The sequence below is a fragment of the Salmo salar genome, chromosome 03 (assembly GCF_965601325.2).
Source record: "Salmo salar chromosome 03, fSalSal1, whole genome shotgun sequence".
Taxonomy (NCBI): domain Eukaryota; kingdom Metazoa; phylum Chordata; class Actinopteri; order Salmoniformes; family Salmonidae; genus Salmo; species Salmo salar.
Genome location: NC_138293.1, coordinates 84,427,562 through 84,453,284, shown reverse-complemented (window position 1 = coordinate 84,453,284; position 25,723 = coordinate 84,427,562).

The following is a 25,723-nucleotide window of genomic DNA, read 5'->3' as shown; positions in this document are numbered from 1 at the left end:
CAGTCATAACTGATGCACAAACTGCACGACCTACAGACACTGAAACAGTCATAACTGATGCACAAACTGCACAACATACACACACTGAAACAGTCATAACTGATGTACAAACTGCACGACATACAAACACTGAAACAGTCATAACTGATGTACAAACTGCACAACATATACACACTGAAACAGTCATAACTGATGCACAAACTGCACAACATATACACACTGAAACAGTCATAACTGATGCACAAACTGCACAACATATACACACTGAAACAGTCATAACTGATGTACAAACTTCACAACATACACACACTGAAACAGTCATAACTTATGCACAAACTGCACAACATATACACACTGAAACAGTCATAACTGATGCACAAACTGCACAACATACACACACTGAAACAGTCATAACTGATGCACAAACTGCACAACATATATACACACACTGATACAGTCATAACTGATGCACAAACACCACAACATACACACACTGAAACAGTCATAACTGATACACAAACTGCACAACATATACACACACTGAAACAGTCATAACTGATGCACAAACTGCACAACATATACACACACTGAAACAGTCATAACTGATGCACAAACTGCACAACATACAAACACTGAAACAGTCATAACTGATGCACAAACTGCACAACATATACACACTGAAACAGTCATAACTGATGCACAAACTGCACAACATATACACACTGAAACAGTCATAACTGATGCACAAACTGCACAACATACACACACTGAAACAGTCATAACTGATGCACAAACTGCACAACATATACACACTGAAACAGTCATAACTGATGCACAAACTGCACAACATACACACAGAAACAGTCATAACTGATGCACAAACTGCACAACATACACACACTGAAACAGTCATAACTGATGCACAAACTGCACAACATATACACACACTGATACAGTCATAACTGATGCACAAACACCACAACATACACACACTGAAACAGTCATAACTGATACACAAACTGCACAACATATACACACACTGAAACAGTCATAACTGATGCACAAACTGCACAACATATACACACACTGAAACAGTCATAATTGATGCACAAACTGCAAAACATATACACACTGAAACAGTCATAACTGATGCACAAACTGCACAACATACACACACACTGAAACAGTCATAACTGATGCACAAACTGCACAACATATACACACTGAAACAGTCATAACTGATGTACAAACTGCACAACATACACACACTGAAACAGTCATAACTGATGCACAAACTGCACAACATATACACACTGAAACAGTCATAACTGATGTACAAACTGCACAACATACACACACTGAAACAGTCATAACTGATGTACAAACTGCAAAACATATACACACTGAAACAGTCATAACTGATGCACAAACTGCACAACATATACACACACTGAAACAGTCATAACTGATGCACAAACTGCACGACATACAGACACTGAAACAGTCATAACTGATGTACAAACTGCACAACATATACACACACTGAAACAGTCATAACTGATGTACAAACTGCAAAACATATACACACTGAAACAGTCATAACTGATGCACAAACTGCACAACATATACACACTGAAACAGTCATAACTGATGTACAAACTGCACAACATACACACACTGAAACAGTCATAACTGATGTACAAACTGCAAAACATATACACACTGAAACAGTCATAACTGATGCACAAACTGCACAACATATACACACACTGAAACAGTCATAACTGATGCACAAACTGCACGACATACAGACACTGAAACAGTCATAACTGATGTACAAACTGCACAACATACACACACTGAAACAGTCATAACTGATGTACAAACTGCAAAACATATACACACTGAAACAGTCATAACTGATGCACAAACTGCACAACATACACACACTGAAACAGTCATAACTGATGCACAAACTGCACAACATACACACACTGAAACAGTCATAACTGATGCACAAACTGCACAACATACAAACACTGAAACAGTCATAACTGATGTACAAACTGCACAACATAAACACACACTGAAACAGTCATAACTGATGCACAAACTGCACAACATATACACACTGAAACAGTCATAACTGATGCACAGACTGCACAACATATACACACACTGAAACAGTCATAACTGATGCACAAACTGCACAACATACACACACTGAAACAGTCATAACTGATGCACAAACTGCAAAACATATACACACTGAAACAGTCATAACTGATGTACAAACTGCACAACATACACACACTGAAACAGTCATAACTGATGCACAAACTGCACAACATACACACACACTGAAACAGTCATAATTGATGCACATATTGCAAAACATATACACACTGAAACAGTCATAACTGATGCACAAACTGCACAACATACACACACACTGAAACAGTCATAACTGATGCACAAACTGCACAACATACACACACACTGAAACAGTCATAATTGATGCACAAACTGCACAACATATACACACTGAAACAGTCATAACAGATGTACAAACTGCACAACATACACACACTGAAACAGTCATAACTGATGCACAAACTGCACAACATATACACACTGAAACAGTCATAACTGATGTACAAACTGCACAACATACACACACTGAAACAGTCATAACTGATGTACAAACTGCAAAACATATACACACTGAAACAGTCATAACTGATGCACAAACTGCACAACATATACACACACTGAAACAGTCATAACTGATGCACAAACTGCACGACCTACAGACACTGAAACAGTCATAACTGATGCACAAACTGCACAACATACACACACTGAAACAGTCATAACTGATGCACAAACTGCACGACATACAAACACTGAAACAGTCATAACTGATGTACAAACTGCACAACATATACACACTGAAACAGTCATAACTGATGCACAAACTGCACAACATATACACACTGAAACAGTCATAACTGATGCACAAACTGCACAACATATACACACTGAAACAGTCATAACTGATGTACAAACTGCACAACATACACACACTGAAACAGTCATAACTGATGCACAAACTGCACAACATATACACACTGAAACAGTCATAACTGATGCACAAACTGCACAACATACACACACTGAAACAGTCATAACTGATGCACAAACTGCACAACATATACACACACTGATACAGTCATAACTGATGCACAAACACCACAACATACACACACTGAAACAGTCATAACTGATACACAAACTGCACAACATATACACACACTGAAACAGTCATAACTGATGCACAAACTGCACAACATATACACACACTGAAACAGTCATAACTGATGCACAAACTGCACAACATACAAACACTGAAACAGTCATAACTGATGCACAAACTGCACAACATATACACACTGAAACAGTCATAACTGATGCACAAACTGCACAACATATACACACTGAAACAGTCATAACTGATGCACAAACTGCACAACATACACACACTGAAACAGTCATAACTGATGCACAAACTGCACAACATATATACACACACTGATACAGTCATAACTGATGCACAAACACCACAACATACACACACTGAAACAGTCATAACTGATACACAAACTGCACAACATATACACACACTGAAACAGTCATAACTGATGCACAAACTGCACAACATATACACACACTGAAACAGTCATAACTGATGCACAAACTGCACAACATACAAACACTGAAACAGTCATAACTGATGCACAAACTGCACAACATATACACACTGAAACAGTCATAACTGATGCACAAACTGCACAACATATACACACTGAAACAGTCATAACTGATGCACAAACTGCACAACATACACACACTGAAACAGTCATAACTGATGCACAAACTGCACAACATATACACACTGAAACAGTCATAACTGATGCACAAACTGCACAACATACACACAGAAACAGTCATAACTGATGCACAAACTGCACAACATACACACACTGAAACAGTCATAACTGATGCACAAACTGCACAACATACAAACACTGAAACAGTCATAACTGATGCACAAACTGCACAACATATACACACTGAAACAGTCATAACTGATGTACAAACTGCACAACATACACACACTGAAACAGTCATAACTGATGCACAAACTGCACAACATATACACACTGAAACAGTCATAACTGATGCACAATCTGCACGACATACAAACACTGAAACAGTCATAACTGATGCACAAACTGCACAACATATACACACTGAAACAGTCATAACTGATGCACAAACTGCACAACATATACACACTGAAACAGTCATAACTGATGCACAAACTGCACAACATATACACACTGAAACAGTCATAACTGATGTACAAACTGCAAAACATATACACACTGAAACAGTCATAACTGATGCACAAACTGCACAACATATACACACTGAAACAGTCATAACTGATGTACAAACTGCACAACATACACACACTGAAACAGTCATAACTGATGTACAAACTGCAAAACATATACACACTGAAACAGTCATAACTGATGCACAAACTGCACAACATATACACACACTGAAACAGTCATAACTGATGCACAAACTGCACGACATACAGACACTGAAACAGTCATAACTGATGTACAAACTGCACAACATACACACACTGAAACAGTCATAACTGATGTACAAACTGCAAAACATATACACACTGAAACAGTCATAACTGATGCACAAACTGCACAACATACACACACTGAAACAGTCATAACTGATGCACAAACTGCACAACATACACACACTGAAACAGTCATAACTGATGCACAAACTGCACAACATACAAACACTGAAACAGTCATAACTGATGTACAAACTGCACAACATAAACACACACTGAAACAGTCATAACTGATGCACAAACTGCACAACATATACACACTGAAACAGTCATAACTGATGCACAGACTGCACAACATATACACACACTGAAACAGTCATAACTGATGCACAAACTGCACAACATACACACACTGAAACAGTCATAACTGATGCACAAACTGCAAAACATATACACACTGAAACAGTCATAACTGATGTACAAACTGCACAACATACACACACTGAAACAGTCATAACTGATGCACAAACTGCACAACATACACACACACTGAAACAGTCATAATTGATGCACATATTGCAAAACATATACACACTGAAACAGTCATAACTGATGCACAAACTGCACAACATACACACACACTGAAACAGTCATAACTGATGCACAAACTGCACAACATACACACACACTGAAACAGTCATAATTGATGCACAAACTGCACAACATATACACACTGAAACAGTCATAACAGATGTACAAACTGCACAACATACACACACTGAAACAGTCATAACTGATGCACAAACTGCACAACATATACACACTGAAACAGTCATAACTGATGTACAAACTGCACAACATACACACACTGAAACAGTCATAACTGATGTACAAACTGCAAAACATATACACACTGAAACAGTCATAACTGATGCACAAACTGCACAACATATACACACACTGAAACAGTCATAACTGATGCACAAACTGCACGACCTACAGACACTGAAACAGTCATAACTGATGCACAAACTGCACAACATACACACACTGAAACAGTCATAACTGATGCACAAACTGCACGACATACAAACACTGAAACAGTCATAACTGATGTACAAACTGCACAACATATACACACTGAAACAGTCATAACTGATGCACAAACTGCACAACATATACACACTGAAACAGTCATAACTGATGCACAAACTGCACAACATATACACACTGAAACAGTCATAACTGATGTACAAACTGCACAACATACACACACTGAAACAGTCATAACTGATGCACAAACTGCACAACATATACACACTGAAACAGTCATAACTGATGCACAAACTGCACAACATACACACACTGAAACAGTCATAACTGATGCACAAACTGCACAACATATACACACACTGATACAGTCATAACTGATGCACAAACACCACAACATACACACACTGAAACAGTCATAACTGATACACAAACTGCACAACATATACACACACTGAAACAGTCATAACTGATGCACAAACTGCACAACATATACACACACTGAAACAGTCATAACTGATGCACAAACTGCACAACATACAAACACTGAAACAGTCATAACTGATGCACAAACTGCACAACATATACACACTGAAACAGTCATAACTGATGCACAAACTGCACAACATATACACACTGAAACAGTCATAACTGATGCACAAACTGCACAACATACACACACTGAAACAGTCATAACTGATGCACAAACTGCACAACATATATACACACACTGATACAGTCATAACTGATGCACAAACACCACAACATACACACACTGAAACAGTCATAACTGATACACAAACTGCACAACATATACACACACTGAAACAGTCATAACTGATGCACAAACTGCACAACATATACACACACTGAAACAGTCATAACTGATGCACAAACTGCACAACATACAAACACTGAAACAGTCATAACTGATGCACAAACTGCACAACATATACACACTGAAACAGTCATAACTGATGCACAAACTGCACAACATATACACACTGAAACAGTCATAACTGATGCACAAACTGCACAACATACACACACTGAAACAGTCATAACTGATGCACAAACTGCACAACATATACACACTGAAACAGTCATAACTGATGCACAAACTGCACAACATACACACAGAAACAGTCATAACTGATGCACAAACTGCACAACATACACACACTGAAACAGTCATAACTGATGCACAAACTGCACAACATACAAACACTGAAACAGTCATAACTGATGCACAAACTGCACAACATATACACACTGAAACAGTCATAACTGATGTACAAACTGCACAACATACACACACTGAAACAGTCATAACTGATGCACAAACTGCACAACATATACACACTGAAACAGTCATAACTGATGCACAATCTGCACGACATACAAACACTGAAACAGTCATAACTGATGCACAAACTGCACAACATATACACACTGAAACAGTCATAACTGATGCACAAACTGCACAACATATACACACTGAAACAGTCATAACTGATGCACAAACTGCACAACATATACACACTGAAACAGTCATAACTGATGTACAAACTGCACAACATACACACACTGAAACAGTCATAACTGATGCACAAACTGCACAACATACACACAGAAACAGTCATAACTGATGCACAAACTGCACAACATACACACACTGAAACAGTCATAACTGATGCACAAACTGCACAACATATACACACACTGATACAGTCATAACTGATGCACAAACACCACAACATACACACACTGAAACAGTCATAACTGATACACAAACTGCACAACATATACACACACTGAAACAGTCATAACTGATGCACAAACTGCACAACATATACACACTGAAACAGTCATAACTGATGCACAAACTGCACAACATATACACACACTGAAACAGTCATAATTGATGCACAAACTGCAAAACATATACACACTGAAACAGTCATAACTGATGCACAAACTGCACAACATACACACACACTGAAACAGTCATAACTGATGCACAAACTGCACAACATATACACACTGAAACAGTCATAACTGATGTACAAACTGCACAACATACACACACTGAAACAGTCATAACTGATGCACAAACTGCACAACATATACACACTGAAACAGTCATAACTGATGTACAAACTGCACAACATACACACACTGAAACAGTCATAACTGATGTACAAACTGCAAAACATATACACACTGAAACAGTCATAACTGATGCACAAACTGCACAACATATACACACACTGAAACAGTCATAACTGATGCACAAACTGCACGACATACAGACACTGAAACAGTCATAACTGATGTACAAACTGCACAACATATACACACACTGAAACAGTCATAACTGATGTACAAACTGCAAAACATATACACACTGAAACAGTCATAACTGATGCACAAACTGCACAACATATACACACTGAAACAGTCATAACTGATGTACAAACTGCACAACATACACACACTGAAACAGTCATAACTGATGTACAAACTGCAAAACATATACACACTGAAACAGTCATAACTGATGCACAAACTGCACAACATATACACACACTGAAACAGTCATAACTGATGCACAAACTGCACGACATACAGACACTGAAACAGTCATAACTGATGTACAAACTGCACAACATACACACACTGAAACAGTCATAACTGATGTACAAACTGCAAAACATATACACACTGAAACAGTCATAACTGATGCACAAACTGCACAACATACACACACTGAAACAGTCATAACTGATGCACAAACTGCACAACATACACACACTGAAACAGTCATAACTGATGCACAAACTGCACAACATACAAACACTGAAACAGTCATAACTGATGTACAAACTGCACAACATAAACACACACTGAAACAGTCATAACTGATGCACAAACTGCACAACATATACACACTGAAACAGTCATAACTGATGCACAGACTGCACAACATATACACACACTGAAACAGTCATAACTGATGCACAAACTGCACAACATACACACACTGAAACAGTCATAACTGATGCACAAACTGCAAAACATATACACACTGAAACAGTCATAACTGATGTACAAACTGCACAACATACACACACTGAAACAGTCATAACTGATGTACAAACTGCAAAACATATACACACTGAAACAGTCATAACTGATGCACAAACTGCACAACATATACACACACTGAAACAGTCATAACTGATGCACAAACTGCACGACCTACAGACACTGAAACAGTCATAACTGATGCACAAACTGCACAACATACACACACTGAAACAGTCATAACTGATGTACAAACTGCACGACATACAAACACTGAAACAGTCATAACTGATGTACAAACTGCACAACATATACACACTGAAACAGTCATAACTGATGCACAAACTGCACAACATATACACACTGAAACAGTCATAACTGATGCACAAACTGCACAACATATACACACTGAAACAGTCATAACTGATGTACAAACTGCACAACATACACACACTGAAACAGTCATAACTTATGCACAAACTGCACAACATATACACACTGAAACAGTCATAACTGATGCACAAACTGCACAACATACACACACTGAAACAGTCATAACTGATGCACAAACTGCACAACATATATACACACACTGATACAGTCATAACTGATGCACAAACACCACAACATACACACACTGAAACAGTCATAACTGATACACAAACTGCACAACATATACACACACTGAAACAGTCATAACTGATGCACAAACTGCACAACATATACACACACTGAAACAGTCATAACTGATGCACAAACTGCACAACATACAAACACTGAAACAGTCATAACTGATGCACAAACTGCACAACATATACACACTGAAACAGTCATAACTGATGCACAAACTGCACAACATATACACACTGAAACAGTCATAACTGATGCACAAACTGCACAACATACACACACTGAAACAGTCATAACTGATGCACAAACTGCACAACATATACACACTGAAACAGTCATAACTGATGCACAAACTGCACAACATACACACAGAAACAGTCATAACTGATGCACAAACTGCACAACATACAAACACTGAAACAGTCATAACTGATGTACAAACTGCACAACATAAACACACACTGAAACAGTCATAACTGATGCACAAACTGCACAACATATACACACTGAAACAGTCATAACTGATGCACAGACTGCACAACATATACACACACTGAAACAGTCATAACTGATGCACAAACTGCACAACATACACACACTGAAACAGTCATAACTGATGCACAAACTGCAAAACATATACACACTGAAACAGTCATAACTGATGTACAAACTGCACAACATACACACACTGAAACAGTCATAACTGATGTACAAACTGCAAAACATATACACACTGAAACAGTCATAACTGATGCACAAACTGCACAACATATACACACACTGAAACAGTCATAACTGATGCACAAACTGCACGACCTACAGACACTGAAACAGTCATAACTGATGCACAAACTGCACAACATACACACACTGAAACAGTCATAACTGATGTACAAACTGCACGACATACAAACACTGAAACAGTCATAACTGATGTACAAACTGCACAACATATACACACTGAAACAGTCATAACTGATGCACAAACTGCACAACATATACACACTGAAACAGTCATAACTGATGCACAAACTGCACAACATATACACACTGAAACAGTCATAACTGATGTACAAACTGCACAACATACACACACTGAAACAGTCATAACTTATGCACAAACTGCACAACATATACACACTGAAACAGTCATAACTGATGCACAAACTGCACAACATACACACACTGAAACAGTCATAACTGATGCACAAACTGCACAACATATATACACACACTGATACAGTCATAACTGATGCACAAACACCACAACATACACACACTGAAACAGTCATAACTGATACACAAACTGCACAACATATACACACACTGAAACAGTCATAACTGATGCACAAACTGCACAACATATACACACACTGAAACAGTCATAACTGATGCACAAACTGCACAACATACAAACACTGAAACAGTCATAACTGATGCACAAACTGCACAACATATACACACTGAAACAGTCATAACTGATGCACAAACTGCACAACATATACACACTGAAACAGTCATAACTGATGCACAAACTGCACAACATACACACACTGAAACAGTCATAACTGATGCACAAACTGCACAACATATACACACTGAAACAGTCATAACTGATGCACAAACTGCACAACATACACACAGAAACAGTCATAACTGATGCACAAACTGCACAACATACACACACTGAAACAGTCATAACTGATGCACAAACTGCACAACATATACACACACTGATACAGTCATAACTGATGCACAAACACCACAACATACACACACTGAAACAGTCATAACTGATACACAAACTGCACAACATATACACACACTGAAACAGTCATAACTGATGCACAAACTGCACAACATATACACACTGAAACAGTCATAACTGATGCACAAACTGCACAACATATACACACACTGAAACAGTCATAATTGATGCACAAACTGCAAAACATATACACACTGAAACAGTCATAACTGATGCACAAACTGCACAACATACACACACACTGAAACAGTCATAACTGATGCACAAACTGCACAACATATACACACTGAAACAGTCATAACTGATGTACAAACTGCACAACATACACACACTGAAACAGTCATAACTGATGCACAAACTGCACAACATATACACACTGAAACAGTCATAACTGATGTACAAACTGCACAACATACACACACTGAAACAGTCATAACTGATGTACAAACTGCAAAACATATACACACTGAAACAGTCATAACTGATGCACAAACTGCACAACATATACACACACTGAAACAGTCATAACTGATGCACAAACTGCACGACATACAGACACTGAAACAGTCATAACTGATGTACAAACTGCACAACATATACACACACTGAAACAGTCATAACTGATGTACAAACTGCAAAACATATACACACTGAAACAGTCATAACTGATGCACAAACTGCACAACATATACACACTGAAACAGTCATAACTGATGTACAAACTGCACAACATACACACACTGAAACAGTCATAACTGATGTACAAACTGCAAAACATATACACACTGAAACAGTCATAACTGATGCACAAACTGCACAACATATACACACACTGAAACAGTCATAACTGATGCACAAACTGCACGACATACAGACACTGAAACAGTCATAACTGATGTACAAACTGCACAACATACACACACTGAAACAGTCATAACTGATGTACAAACTGCAAAACATATACACACTGAAACAGTCATAACTGATGCACAAACTGCACAACATACACACACTGAAACAGTCATAACTGATGCACAAACTGCACAACATACACACACTGAAACAGTCATAACTGATGCACAAACTGCACAACATACAAACACTGAAACAGTCATAACTGATGTACAAACTGCACAACATAAACACACACTGAAACAGTCATAACTGATGCACAAACTGCACAACATATACACACTGAAACAGTCATAACTGATGCACAGACTGCACAACATATACACACACTGAAACAGTCATAACTGATGCACAAACTGCACAACATACACACACTGAAACAGTCATAACTGATGCACAAACTGCAAAACATATACACACTGAAACAGTCATAACTGATGTACAAACTGCACAACATACACACACTGAAACAGTCATAACTGATGCACAAACTGCACAACATACACACACACTGAAACAGTCATAATTGATGCACATATTGCAAAACATATACACACTGAAACAGTCATAACTGATGCACAAACTGCACAACATACACACACACTGAAACAGTCATAACTGATGCACAAACTGCACAACATACACACACACTGAAACAGTCATAATTGATGCACAAACTGCACAACATATACACACTGAAACAGTCATAACAGATGTACAAACTGCACAACATACACACACTGAAACAGTCATAACTGATGCACAAACTGCACAACATATACACACTGAAACAGTCATAACTGATGTACAAACTGCACAACATACACACACTGAAACAGTCATAACTGATGTACAAACTGCAAAACATATACACACTGAAACAGTCATAACTGATGCACAAACTGCACAACATATACACACTGAAACAGTCATAACTGATGCACAAACTGCACAACATATACACACACTGATACAGTCATAACTGATGCACAAACACCACAACATACACACACTGAAACAGTCATAACTGATACACAAACTGCACAACATATACACACACTGAAACAGTCATAACTGATGCACAAACTGCACAACATATACACACACTGAAACAGTCATAACTGATGCACAAACTGCACAACATACAAACACTGAAACAGTCATAACTGATGCACAAACTGCACAACATATACACACTGAAACAGTCATAACTGATGCACAAACTGCACAACATATACACACTGAAACAGTCATAACTGATGCACAAACTGCACAACATACACACACTGAAACAGTCATAACTGATGCACAAACTGCACAACATATACACACACTGATACAGTCATAACTGATGCACAAACACCACAACATACACACACTGAAACAGTCATAACTGATACACAAACTGCACAACATATACACACACTGAAACAGTCATAACTGATGCACAAACTGCACAACATATACACACACTGAAACAGTCATAACTGATGCACAAACTGCACAACATACAAACACTGAAACAGTCATAACTGATGCACAAACTGCACAACATATACACACTGAAACAGTCATAACTGATGCACAAACTGCACAACATATACACACTGAAACAGTCATAACTGATGCACAAACTGCACAACATACACACACTGAAACAGTCATAACTGATGCACAAACTGCACAACATATACACACTGAAACAGTCATAACTGATGCACAAACTGCACAACATACACACAGAAACAGTCATAACTGATGCACAAACTGCACAACATACACACACTGAAACAGTCATAACTGATGCACAAACTGCACAACATACAAACACTGAAACAGTCATAACTGATGCACAAACTGCACAACATATACACACTGAAACAGTCATAACTGATGTACAAACTGCACAACATACACACACTGAAACAGTCATAACTGATGCACAAACTGCACAACATATACACACTGAAACAGTCATAACTGATGCACAATCTGCACGACATACAAACACTGAAACAGTCATAACTGATGCACAAACTGCACAACATATACACACTGAAACAGTCATAACTGATGCACAAACTGCACAACATATACACACTGAAACAGTCATAACTGATGCACAAACTGCACAACATATACACACTGAAACAGTCATAACTGATGTACAAACTGCACAACATACACACACTGAAACAGTCATAACTGATGCACAAACTGCACAACATACACACAGAAACAGTCATAACTGATGCACAAACTGCACAACATACACACACTGAAACAGTCATAACTGATGCACAAACTGCACAACATATACACACACTGATACAGTCATAACTGATGCACAAACACCACAACATACACACACTGAAACAGTCATAACTGATACACAAACTGCACAACATATACACACACTGAAACAGTCATAACTGATGCACAAACTGCACAACATATACACACTGAAACAGTCATAACTGATGCACAAACTGCACAACATATACACACACTGAAACAGTCATAATTGATGCACAAACTGCAAAACATATACACACTGAAACAGTCATAACTGATGCACAAACTGCACAACATACACACACACTGAAACAGTCATAACTGATGCACAAACTGCACAACATATACACACTGAAACAGTCATAACTGATGTACAAACTGCACAACATACACACACTGAAACAGTCATAACTGATGCACAAACTGCACAACATATACACACTGAAACAGTCATAACTGATGTACAAACTGCACAACATACACACACTGAAACAGTCATAACTGATGTACAAACTGCAAAACATATACACACTGAAACAGTCATAACTGATGCACAAACTGCACAACATATACACACACTGAAACAGTCATAACTGATGCACAAACTGCACGACATACAGACACTGAAACAGTCATAACTGATGTACAAACTGCACAACATATACACACACTGAAACAGTCATAACTGATGTACAAACTGCAAAACATATACACACTGAAACAGTCATAACTGATGCACAAACTGCACAACATATACACACTGAAACAGTCATAACTGATGTACAAACTGCACAACATACACACACTGAAACAGTCATAACTGATGTACAAACTGCAAAACATATACACACTGAAACAGTCATAACTGATGCACAAACTGCACAACATATACACACACTGAAACAGTCATAACTGATGCACAAACTGCACGACATACAGACACTGAAACAGTCATAACTGATGTACAAACTGCACAACATACACACACTGAAACAGTCATAACTGATGTACAAACTGCAAAACATATACACACTGAAACAGTCATAACTGATGCACAAACTGCACAACATACACACACTGAAACAGTCATAACTGATGCACAAACTGCACAACATACACACACTGAAACAGTCATAACTGATGCACAAACTGCACAACATACAAACACTGAAACAGTCATAACTGATGTACAAACTGCACAACATAAACACACACTGAAACAGTCATAACTGATGCACAAACTGCACAACATATACACACTGAAACAGTCATAACTGATGCACAGACTGCACAACATATACACACACTGAAACAGTCATAACTGATGCACAAACTGCACAACATACACACACTGAAACAGTCATAACTGATGCACAAACTGCAAAACATATACACACTGAAACAGTCATAACTGATGTACAAACTGCACAACATACACACACTGAAACAGTCATAACTGATGTACAAACTGCAAAACATATACACACTGAAACAGTCATAACTGATGCACAAACTGCACAACATATACACACACTGAAACAGTCATAACTGATGCACAAACTGCACGACCTACAGACACTGAAACAGTCATAACTGATGCACAAACTGCACAACATACACACACTGAAACAGTCATAACTGATGTACAAACTGCACGACATACAAACACTGAAACAGTCATAACTGATGTACAAACTGCACAACATATACACACTGAAACAGTCATAACTGATGCACAAACTGCACAACATATACACACTGAAACAGTCATAACTGATGCACAAACTGCACAACATATACACACTGAAACAGTCATAACTGATGTACAAACTGCACAACATACACACACTGAAACAGTCATAACTTATGCACAAACTGCACAACATATACACACTGAAACAGTCATAACTGATGCACAAACTGCACAACATACACACACTGAAACAGTCATAACTGATGCACAAACTGCACAACATATATACACACACTGATACAGTCATAACTGATGCACAAACACCACAACATACACACACTGAAACAGTCATAACTGATACACAAACTGCACAACATATACACACACTGAAACAGTCATAACTGATGCACAAACTGCACAACATATACACACACTGAAACAGTCATAACTGATGCACAAACTGCACAACATACAAACACTGAAACAGTCATAACTGATGCACAAACTGCACAACATATACACACTGAAACAGTCATAACTGATGCACAAACTGCACAACATATACACACTGAAACAGTCATAACTGATGCACAAACTGCACAACATACACACACTGAAACAGTCATAACTGATGCACAAACTGCACAACATATACACACTGAAACAGTCATAACTGATGCACAAACTGCACAACATACACACAGAAACAGTCATAACTGATGCACAAACTGCACAACATACACACACTGAAACAGTCATAACTGATGCACAAACTGCACAACATATACACACACTGATACAGTCATAACTGATGCACAAACACCACAACATACACACACTGAAACAGTCATAACTGATACACAAACTGCACAACATATACACACACTGAAACAGTCATAACTGATGCACAAACTGCACAACATATACACACTGAAACAGTCATAACTGATGCACAAACTGCACAACATATACACACACTGAAACAGTCATAATTGATGCACAAACTGCAAAACATATACACACTGAAACAGTCATAACTGATGCACAAACTGCACAACATACACACACACTGAAACAGTCATAACTGATGCACAAACTGCACAACATATACACACTGAAACAGTCATAACTGATGTACAAACTGCACAACATACACACACTGAAACAGTCATAACTGATGCACAAACTGCACAACATATACACACTGAAACAGTCATAACTGATGTACAAACTGCACAACATACACACACTGAAACAGTCATAACTGATGTACAAACTGCAAAACATATACACACTGAAACAGTCATAACTGATGCACAAACTGCACAACATATACACACACTGAAACAGTCATAACTGATGCACAAACTGCACGACATACAGACACTGAAACAGTCATAACTGATGTACAAACTGCACAACATATACACACACTGAAACAGTCATAACTGATGTACAAACTGCAAAACATATACACACTGAAACAGTCATAACTGATGCACAAACTGCACAACATATACACACTGAAACAGTCATAACTGATGTACAAACTGCACAACATACACACACTGAAACAGTCATAACTGATGTACAAACTGCAAAACATATACACACTGAAACAGTCATAACTGATGCACAAACTGCACAACATATACACACACTGAAACAGTCATAACTGATGCACAAACTGCACGACATACAGACACTGAAACAGTCATAACTGATGTACAAACTGCACAACATACACACACTGAAACAGTCATAACTGATGTACAAACTGCAAAACATATACACACTGAAACAGTCATAACTGATGCACAAACTGCACAACATACACACACTGAAACAGTCATAACTGATGCACAAACTGCACAACATACACACACTGAAACAGTCATAACTGATGCACAAACTGCACAACATACAAACACTGAAACAGTCATAACTGATGTACAAACTGCACAACATAAACACACACTGAAACAGTCATAACTGATGCACAAACTGCACAACATATACACACTGAAACAGTCATAACTGATGCACAGACTGCACAACATATACACACACTGAAACAGTCATAACTGATGCACAAACTGCACAACATACACACACTGAAACAGTCATAACTGATGCACAAACTGCAAAACATATACACACTGAAACAGTCATAACTGATGTACAAACTGCACAACATACACACACTGAAACAGTCATAACTGATGCACAAACTGCACAACATACACACACACTGAAACAGTCATAATTGATGCACATATTGCAAAACATATACACACTGAAACAGTCATAACTGATGCACAAACTGCACAACATACACACACACTGAAACAGTCATAACTGATGCACAAACTGCACAACATACACACACACTGAAACAGTCATAATTGATGCACAAACTGCACAACATATACACACTGAAACAGTCATAACAGATGTACAAACTGCACAACATACACACACTGAAACAGTCATAACTGATGCACAAACTGCACAACATATACACACTGAAACAGTCATAACTGATGTACAAACTGCACAACATACACACACTGAAACAGTCATAACTGATGTACAAACTGCAAAACATATACACACTGAAACAGTCATAACTGATGCACAAACTGCACAACATATACACACACTGAAACAGTCATAACTGATGCACAAACTGCACGACCTACAGACACTGAAACAGTCATAACTGATGCACAAACTGCACAACATACACACACTGAAACAGTCATAACTGATGCACAAACTGCACGACATACAAACACTGAAACAGTCATAACTGATGTACAAACTGCACAACATATACACACTGAAACAGTCATAACTGATGCACAAACTGCACAACATATACACACTGAAACAGTCATAACTGATGCACAAACTGCACAACATATACACACTGAAACAGTCATAACTGATGTACAAACTGCACAACATACACACACTGAAACAGTCATAACTGATGCACAAACTGCACAACATATACACACTGAAACAGTCATAACTGATGCACAAACTGCACAACATACACACACTGAAACAGTCATAACTGATGCACAAACTGCACAACATATACACACACTGATACAGTCATAACTGATGCACAAACACCACAACATACACACACTGAAACAGTCATAACTGATACACAAACTGCACAACATATACACACACTGAAACAGTCATAACTGATGCACAAACTGCACAACATATACACACACTGAAACAGTCATAACTGATGCACAAACTGCACAACATACAAACACTGAAACAGTCATAACTGATGCACAAACTGCACAACATATACACACTGAAACAGTCATAACTGATGCACAAACTGCACAACATATACACACTGAAACAGTCATAACTGATGCACAAACTGCACAACATACACACACTGAAACAGTCATAACTGATGCACAAACTGCACAACATATACACACACTGATACAGTCATAACTGATGCACAAACACCACAACATACACACACTGAAACAGTCATAACTGATACACAAACTGCACAACATATACACACACTGAAACAGTCATAACTGATGCACAAACTGCACAACATATACACACACTGAAACAGTCATAACTGATGCACAAACTGCACAACATACAAACACTGAAACAGTCATAACTGATGCACAAACTGCACAACATATACACACTGAAACAGTCATAACTGATGCACAAACTGCACAACATATACACACTGAAACAGTCATAACTGATGCACAAACTGCACAACATACACACACTGAAACAGTCATAACTGATGCACAAACTGCACAACATATACACACTGAAACAGTCATAACTGATGCACAAACTGCACAACATACACACAGAAACAGTCATAACTGATGCACAAACTGCACAACATACACACACTGAAACAGTCATAACTGATGCACAAACTGCACAACATACAAACACTGAAACAGTCATAACTGATGCACAAACTGCACAACATATACACACTGAAACAGTCATAACTGATGTACAAACTGCACAACATACACACACTGAAACAGTCATAACTGATGCACAAACTGCACAACATATACACACTGAAACAGTCATAACTGATGCACAATCTGCACGACATACAAACACTGAAACAGTCATAACTGATGCACAAACTGCACAACATATACACACTGAAACAGTCATAACTGATGCACAAACTGCACAACATATACACACTGAAACAGTCATAACTGATGCACAAACTGCACAACATATACACACTGAAACAGTCATAACTGATGCACAAACTGCACAACATATACACACTGAAACAGTCATAACTGATGCACAAACTGCACAACATATACACACTGAAACAGTCATAACTGATGCACAAACTGCACAACATACACACACTGAAACAGTCATAACTGATGCACAAACTGCACAACATATACACACACTGATACAGTCATAACTGATGTACAAACTGCACAACATACACACACTGAAACAGTCATAACTGATGCACAAACTGCACAACATACATACACACTGAAACAGTCATAACTGATGCACAAACTGCACAACATACATACACACTGAAACAGTCATAACTGATGCACAAACTGCACAACATACACACACTGAAACAGTCATAACTGATGCACAAACTGCACAACATATACACACTGAAACAGTCATAACTGATGCACAAACTGCACAACATACATACACACTGAAACAGTCATAACTGATGCACAAACTGCACAACATACATACACACTGAAACAGTCATAACTGATGCACAAACTGCACAACATATACACACTGAAACAGTCGTAACTGATGCACAAACTGCACAACATACACACAGAAACAGTCATAACTGATGCACAAACTGCACAACATACACACACTGAAACAGTCATAACTGATGCACAAACTGCACGACATACAAACACTGAAACAGTCATAACTGATGCACAAACTGCACAACATATACACACTGAAACAGTCATAACTGATGCACAAACTGCACAACATACACACACTGAAACAGTCATAACTGATGCACAAACTGCACAACATACATACACACTGAAACAGTCATAACTGATGCACAAACTGCACAACATACACACACTGAAACAGTCATAACTGATGCACAAACTGCACAACATACACACACTGAAACAGTCATAACTGATGCACAAACTGCACAACATACACACACTGAAACAGTCATAACTGATGCACAAACTGCACAACATATACACACTGAAACAGTCATAACTGATGCACAAACTGCACAACATATACACACACTGAAACAGTCATAACTGATGCACAAACTGCACAACATACAAACACTGAAACAGTCATAACTGATGCACAAACTGCACAACATACACACACTGATACAGTCATAACTGATGTACAAACTGCACAACATACACACACTGAAACAGTCATAACTGATGTACAAACTGCACAACATACACACACACTGAAACAGTCATAACTGATGTACAAACTGCACAACATACACACACTGAAACAGTCATAACTGATGTACAAACTGCACAACATACACACACACTGAAACAGTCATAACTGATGCACAAACTGCACAACATACACACTGAAACAGTCATAACTGATGCACAAACTGCACAACATACATACACACTGAAACAGTCATAACTGATGCACAAACTGCACAACATATACACACTGAAACAGTCATAACTGATGCACAAACTGCACAACATACACACACTGAAACAGTCATAACTGATGCACAAACTGCACAACATATACACACACTGATACAGTCATAACTGATGCACAAACACCACAACATACACACTGAAACAGTCATAACTCATACACAAACTGCACAACATATACACACTGAAACAGTCATAACTGATGCACAAACTGCACAACATACACACAGAAACAGTCATAACTGATGCACAAACTGCACAACATACACACACTGAAAGAGTCATAACTGATGCACAAACTGCACAACATATACACACACTGATACAGTCATAACTGATGCACAAACACCACAATATACACACACTGAAACAGTCATAACTGATACACAAACTGCACAACATATATACACACACTGAAACAGTCATAACTGATGCACAAACTGCACAACATATACACACACTGAAACAGTCATAACTGATGCACAAACTGCACAACATACAAACACTGAAACAGTCATAACTGATGCACAAACTGCACAACATATACACACTGAAACAGTCATAACTGATGCACAAACTGCACAACATATACACACTGAAACAGTCATAACTGATGCACAAACTGCACAACATACACACACTGAAACAGTCATAACTGATGCACAAACTGCACAACATATACACACTGAAACAGTCATAACTGATGCACAAACTGCACAACATACACACAGAAACAGTCATAACTGATGCACAAACTGCACAACATACACACACTGAAACAGTCATAACTGATGCACAAACTGCACAACATACAAACACTGAAACAGTCATAACTGATGCACAAACTGCACAACATATACACACTGAAACAGTCATAACTGATGTACAAACTGCACAACATACACACACTGAAACAGTCATAACTGATGCACAAACTGCACAACATACACACACTGAAACAGTCATAACTGATGCACAATCTGCACGACATACAAACACTGAAACAGTCATAACTGATGCACAAACTGCACAACATATACACACTGAAACAGTCATAACTGATGCACAAACTGCACAACATATACACACTGAAACAGTCATAACTGATGCACAAACTGCACAACATATACACACTGAAACAGTCATAACTGATGCACAAACTGCACAACATATACACACTGAAACAGTCATAACTGATGCACAAACTGCACAACATATACACACTGAAACAGTCATAACTGATGCACAAACTGCACAACATACACACACTGAAACAGTCATAACTGATGCACAAACTGCACAACATATACACACACTGATACAGTCATAACTGATGTACAAACTGCACAACATACACACACTGAAACAGTCATAACTGATGCACAAACTGCACAACATACATACACACTGAAACAGTCATAACTGATGCACAAACTGCACAACATACATACACACTGAAACAGTCATAACTGATGCACAAACTGCACAACATACACACACTGAAACAGTCATAACTGATGCACAAAATGCACAACATATACACACTGAAACAGTCATAACTGATGCACAAACTGCACAACATACATACACACTGAAACAGTCATAACTGATGCACAAACTGCACAACATACATACACACTGAAACAGTCATAACTGATGCACAAACTGCACAACATATACACACTGAAACAGTCGTAACTGATGCACAAACTGCACAACATACACACAGAAACAGTCATAACTGATGCACAAACTGCACAACATACACACACTGAAACAGTCATAACTGATGCACAAACTGCACGACATACAAACACTGAAACAGTCATAACTGATGCACAAACTGCACAACATATACACACTGAAACAGTCATAACTGATGCACAAACTGCACAACATACACACACTGAAACAGTCATAACTGATGCACAAACTGCACAACATACATACACACTGAAACAGTCATAACTGATGCACAAACTGCACAACATACACACACTGAAACAGTCATAACTGATGCACAAACTGCACAACATACACACACTGAAACAGTCATAACTGATGCACAAACTGCACAACATACACACACTGAAACAGTCATAACTGATGCACAAACTGCACAACATATACACACTGAAACAGTCATAACTGATGCACAAACTGCACAACATATACACACACTGAAACAGTCATAACTGATGCACAAACTGCACAACATACAAACACTGAAACAGTCATAACTGATGCACAAACTGCACAACATACACACACTGATACAGTCATAACTGATGTACAAACTGCACAACATACACACACTGAAACAGTCATAACTGATGTACAAACTGCACAACATACACACACACTGAAACAGTCATAACTGATGTACAAACTGCACAACATACACACACTGAAACAGTCATAACTGATGTACAAACTGCACAACATACACACACACTGAAACAGTCATAACTGATGCACAAACTGCACAACATACACACTGAAACAGTCATAACTGATGCACAAACTGCACAACATACATACACACTGAAACAGTCATAACTGATGCACAAACTGCACAACATATACACACTGAAACAGTCATAACTGATGCACAAACTGCACAACATACACACACTGAAACAGTCATAACTGATGCACAAACTGCACAACATATACACACACTGATACAGTCATAACTGATGCACAAACACCACAACATACACACTGAAACAGTCATAACTCATACACAAACTGCACAACATATACACACTGAAACAGTCATAACTGATGCACAAACTGCACAACATACACACAGAAACAGTCATAACTGATGCACAAACTGCACAACATACACACACTGAAACAGTCATAACTGATGCACAAACTGCACAACATACAAACACTGAAACAGTCATAACTGATGCACAAACTGCACAACATACACACACTGAAACAGTCATAACTGATGCACAAACTGCACAACATATACACACACTGAAACAGTCATAACTGATGCACAAACTGCACGACATACAGACACTGAAACAGTCATAACTGATGCACAAACTGCACAACATACACACACTGAAACAGTCATAACTGATGCACAAACTGCACGACATACAAACACTGAAACAGTCATAACTGATGTACAAACTGCGCAACATATACACACTGAAACAGTCATAACTGATGCACAAACTGCACAACATATACACACTGAAACAGTCATAACTGATGCACAAACTGCACAACATATACACACTGAAACAGTCATAACTGATGTACAAACTGCACAACATACACACACTGAAACAGTCATAACTGATGCACAAAATGCACAACATATACACACTGAAACAGTCATAACTGATGCACAAACTGCACAACATACACACACTGAAACAGTCATAACTGATGCACAAACTGCACAACATATACACACACTGATACAGTCATAACTGATGCACAAACACCACAACATACACACACTGAAACAGTCATAACTGATACACAAACTGCACGACATATACACACACTGAAACAGTCATAACTGATGCACAAACTGCACAACATATACACACACTGAAACAGTCATAACTGATGCACAAACTGCACAACATACAAACACTGAAACAGTCATAACTGATGCACAAACTGCACAACATATACACACTGAAACAGTCATAACTGATGCACAAACTGCACAACATATACACACTGAAACAGTCATAACTGATGCACAAACTGCACAACATACACACACTGAAACAGTCATAACTGATGCACAAACTGCACAACATACACACACTGAAACAGTCATAACTGATGTACAAACTGCACAACATACACACACACTGAAACAGTCATAA